This window comes from Symphalangus syndactylus, chromosome 7 (genome assembly GCF_028878055.3).
Source record: "Symphalangus syndactylus isolate Jambi chromosome 7, NHGRI_mSymSyn1-v2.1_pri, whole genome shotgun sequence".
In the NCBI taxonomy this organism is placed as follows: domain Eukaryota; kingdom Metazoa; phylum Chordata; class Mammalia; order Primates; family Hylobatidae; genus Symphalangus; species Symphalangus syndactylus.
This window is the reverse complement of record NC_072429.2, coordinates 22,234,834-22,240,141: the sequence shown is the minus strand read 5'-3', so window position 1 is coordinate 22,240,141 and position 5,308 is coordinate 22,234,834. Positions and strand designations below refer to the sequence as shown.

The 5,308-nt window shown below is 37.5% G+C and overlaps 1 pseudogene; it reads right to left on the bottom strand.

Moving 5' to 3' along the window:
- Positions 1-921: 921 nt before the first annotated feature.
- Positions 922-1,416, bottom strand: LOC129486049 (small ribosomal subunit protein uS19-like; annotated as a pseudogene).
- Between the last annotated feature and the right edge of the window lie 3,892 nt (positions 1,417-5,308).

Below are 5,308 nucleotides of genomic sequence, written 5' to 3'. Positions count from 1 at the left end.
CTTATTCAAGAACCGGGTTTTAGAGTAAAAGTTTGCTACTCTGACTCACAGGAAAGTAACAGAGATGGCCACTAAGCAAGCAGAGAACTCGTTTCATTTCTTACCTTTGAAAGTGTGGCTTTCTGTTTTCATAATTCCACAAGTTCATATCATCTGTAGCCCAAGAGAGCGCAGTTTTTTTGTTTTGTTAAGCCTCCTCTAATAAGCATCAAGAGCTCTGGGCATCCAATCTTTGCCATAATAAGCAGTAGGCCTGGCTCTATACATCCATATATGGGAGTACTTTTAATCCCAATGGCCCCAGAGAAACTGACCTCTTGTCACTGCCTGCTTTGGAGCTTTGAATCCCAGAAGGCCAGAGGATGTAGTCCTACTTATCTCATATTTATGGCTCATGAAAATGTCTGTCCAGTTTTTAAGGCCAGCTCTGTCTTTCACGTTTCCTCTTTTTCTATTTTATCTAAAACTGCTTTGTAGTGGGGGCAGGGGTTGCATCATAGCGTGATTTTACTGTCTTCCTGTCATGAAATGATGTCTTACTCATCAATTCATCATCTGTGCTTGCTTTTGTTTATGATCATGGAGACTTACTACTATATTTATGTTAGGATAGTGATAAAAAAACAGAATTGGACTTAAAACATAGTAACATGGTAGTGCTATTGAAAAGTCAAATACACATACACTATATAGATTGAATACAACAGAGCAGTGGGGAAACAGTCATCATGGTGTATTCAAATTTGCATCAGCAAACTGAACTCAGTTTGACAATCACTTTCTAAATGGTGATTCGGTTTCAACAAAACACCTTCTGTGGTGAAAAAAAAAAGCAGTATTATTGATTTGCATACTATCGGTATAGTTGTTTTCTTTGTAGTCACTTTATAAATGTCTTTTTTTTTTTTTTTTTTTTGGAGATATGTGTGCCTTTATTAGCGGAGCCACTACTTGAGGGGGATGAAGCGGGAGGAGTGGGTGGCCCCAATGCCAGGCCGGCTGTGCTTCACGGGCTTGTAGGTGATAGAGAACTCGCCCAGGTAGTGGCCGATCATCTCCAGCTTGATCTGCACCTGGTTGAAGGTCTTGCCGTTTTAGACGCCCACCCTGCTGCCCACCATCTTGGGAGGGATGATGATATCCCGCAGGTGCGTCTTCACCACTTCCTGCTTCTCTATGGTCAGCGCCTCCTTCTTGGCCTAGCATACGCGCCTCAGCAGCGAGTGCGGCTTGCGCCTGAGCATTCCGCCGCAGGCCGTGGTGCAGCCGCCGCAGCTGGCGCGCACCGTTCAGCTGCCTCAGCTGCTCAAAGGACATGTCCAGCAGCTGGCCCAGGTCCACACCGCGGTAGGTGAACTTGCAGAAGGTCCGCTGCTTCTTCTCCTCTACCTCTGCCATCTTGCCGGATCCTCTGAAAATGATTCCGTAAGTGCCAGAGTCCTTCACATATAGATTTTAACCTAATTCTATATATGATTTTAATTAGCTGATAGATTAAAAACAATGTCAGTAATTTTTTCCCTTCAAGGAAGCCTCAACTTTGAGAAATGGTGAATTACGTGAGGTAAACCTCGTATTTATGTGAGGAAAGCTCTGCACTGGTTTTGATTCTCACATTTTAATTAGCTGATATATTAAAAACAATATAAGTAATTTTTCCCTTCCAGGAAACCTCAACTTGGAGTAACGCTGGATTACGTGAGCTAAACCTCTTAATTATGTGAGAAAGGCTAAGTATTGGTTTTGTTTCCCACATTTACGTGAGGAAATTGAGGCACAATGTTAAGTGTCACAAGGTCAAGTAACTAGTAAGGGGCAGGCCAAGATAGAAATCTGTTTCTAGAACTCTTGTGCTTAATGACTAAGAAGCGTGCGCAGATGCAAGGGCCAGGCGGGGAAACGAGGTCTATTTGTACCAATAGCATGAAAGATTGACTTTGTTTCAGGGAGTCGCGTTTTTTCATAAAAACTTCAGGATTAACCCACCTCACATATTTTCTCCAAGGTTATAGTTATGTATTGGATTTAAGAATAGACTGAACCTGGGCTCCCCACTGCACAAGATAAAAAACTGATAGAGGCTGGGCATGGTGGCTCACGCCTGTATTCCCAGCACTTTGGGAGACCAAGGTAGGCGGATCACCTGAGGTCAGAAGTTTGAGACCAGCCTGGGTAACATGGTGAAGAAACCCTATCTTTAATAAAAATACAAAATTAGCTGGGGGTGGTGGTGGGTACCTGTAATCCCAGCTACTTGGGATGTTGAGGCAGGAAAATCGCTTGAACCTGGAGGCAGAGGTTGCAGTGAGCCAAGATGGCGCCACTGCACTCCAGCCTGGGCGACAGAGCAAGACCCAGTCTCAAAAAAAAAATAAAAAAGAAGAAAAGGTAAACCAAATGATGTACAGAAGATATAACAACATATAAAAAATCATTAAATATCAGTCACGCAAAATACATCCTGGGCTTAACATAATAATGGTAAATACTCAAGGTGATGGACACCCCGAATACCTTGACTGGATCTTTGTCCACTCTGTGCATGGGACCAAATATCACATGTATGCCATAAATATGTAAAATATTATCTATCAATAAAAAACTTAATGGGCACACAAAATAATACATAATGTGGTTGTTCTTAAAATTGGTTTTACTCTATGCTTCTTTACTTTTTTTATAAAGCCAAGTATTTTTAGATCCAGAGAAATTTTCAACATTTCTAAGAGTAACTTTAGCAGTAGGTGAGTATTATAAGTGTGACTCTTTATGTGTGATTTTTAAAATGGTTTAAGCAAAGGAATGACATTACGATTTTCTGAAATTACATATTTATAAAACTACTGTAGAAAAATTTATGGTGACAATATTGTTTGAGTAGAAAGCTAAAATTTCATTGAGTATGAAGTTGGTATAATACTATTACAAGCTGCCTTTATCCGTTCAGTTTTGACTGTTATAATCAATTTAAAATGTAACTTTTCTTTTTGGAATTATAATAAATACAATTCTTATTTTAGATAAATCATTTGTCACACTTGTAAGATCACTTCACAGGGAAAAATATTCTTTCTTGTCTTCTCTGTTTTTTTTACTGGAAGAAATGATGTACTTTTTCAAGTTTTGCTAAGAACTCTTCAATGATAACAAATATTTGATGTTATAAGATTGACATTAAATGCTTAATATTATTAACATATAAAATACTGTGTCATATCTTGTGGAAGAGAGAGAAAAACAATTTGTGAAAAGATATTGCTTCTTGCATGTAACCATGTTTCTGCTCCTTAGTAATCTTAACTTCAATTTTGTAAAGCTTGTCTTTGTTATTATCAAGAAAAGGCATAATCTAGACCCAGAATTTTGATCAGATGGCCCTTACCTCAGATTTTCAATCACTACTCTAAGAAGGCAGATAGATAACTGTTAAAATTTGGATAAAAATGAAATAAACAAAAATATAGTTAAGTATTAAGTTTCAGCCAAGGCACATGCCAAGAGATACATGAATCATTTGTAGAATTATTAGATAGACTCTAAAGAATATTCAGCAATGTTGTATACTCTACCCATTACTTGATACTCAGATATAAAGATGTTGATAACAATGGAAAGCAGATGGACAGCGCATGTTTACCTATCAAAATATATCTGTCGTGGAGGTAGCATGTTCACCTATTGATAAGTTTGCCAGACTTAGCAAATTAAAATACAGGAGACTCAATTCAAATCAGTTACATTTTAGAAAAACAATGAAAATAATTATACGTGGAATATACTTATTCTAAAAAGTTTAATCACTGTTTTTCTGAAATTGAAATTTAACTAGGTATCCTGTGTTTTATCTGGCAACTGTAACTACCGATAGTGGTGTATGTATTTATATGTGTGTGTTTGTGTAGTTAGTGTGGGGTGGTCTGTCTTCTATGGGAATTTGTGAAAGGTAGAGAAGGTTGGAGTCACCATGTACATGTTATAAAATACATTCAGCCATTCTCATTAAGTCTAAATTAAAAATAGTTTCCCCCATCCTCTTCAGTGACTTTTACTAAAAATTATATTGCTTGGGTATCTTAACTGTTTCTGCAAGATTGCCTCTTGACTTCAGAAATGAGACAAAATCTTTTTTTTCTTTATTTTTTAAGAAGAAGGTAGGCAATATAAGGACCAAAGCTAAGAAATACTCATGATATAAAAAAGTTATTGACAAACTAAGAAATCAGCAGTTTCAATCTTCAAATCTTCTGCTGACTATATGTTCAATTCAGTCACCTAAAAAATGCATTTCCAAATCAACTTATGATTTTCACTAGTACTGAGGGGAAAAACCCTGATGCAATATAAGAAAAGTTTAAAGGATCATTTTTATTTGGCCTACCAAATTTAATGTGACTGAAAAATGTTTATTAAAAATGTTCAGAAATGTCTGGTTAACCCTGAATTAAGAGCAATAGGTCAACCGTAGCACATTTTCTAATAATTCTGACTTTAGTTAAGATTCAAACAAATTTGGCAGAGCATCAATATCAGTCACAACACAAACTCTGATTTAGAGGTTCTTCATTCTATTTTACAGTATTATCTGTGCATCTCGGAAGTAGTGATCCAGCATGGCAGACCCTAAATATGCAACAAGGGAAAGTGACTGTCAATGAGTCAGTAAATTCTCTTATTTGGTATTGGCTTGAGGAGCTCTTTCATTCAAGACTTTTCAAATACACACACACACACACACACACTTACACAATTTTAGGAGAGTGAAATGTTTTTTACTAAATATTTAACATTAGTAATATGCAAATACTAACAATAATTTTGTGGATATTTAATCTGTGCCAACTTTTAGCTAAGCACTTTAAATATATTGACTTAATGTATTCCATATGAAGTAGATAGCATTATAATTTTTGTTTTGTTTTTGTTTGTTTGTTTTTTGAGGCAGAGTCTCACTTTGTCGCCCAGGCTGGAGTGCAGTGGCGCGATCTTGGCTCACTGCAACCTTCATCTCCCAGGTTCAAGCAATTCTTCTGCCTTGGCCTCCCAAGTAGTTGGGATTACAGGCGTGCGCCACCATGCCTAATTTTCTTGTGTTTTTAGTAGAGACAGGGTTTTGCCATGTTGGCCAGCCTGGTCTGGAACTCCTGGCCTCAAGTGATCCACCTGCCTCAGCCTCCCCAAGTGCTGCAATTACAGGAATGAGCCACCATAGTCGGCCTAATTTTATTTTTGACAATGAAGAAAGGGAATCAAAAATTTTGACTAATGTTTCTGTGAAGTCAAAGCCTATGCCCTCAATGTATATTGATAC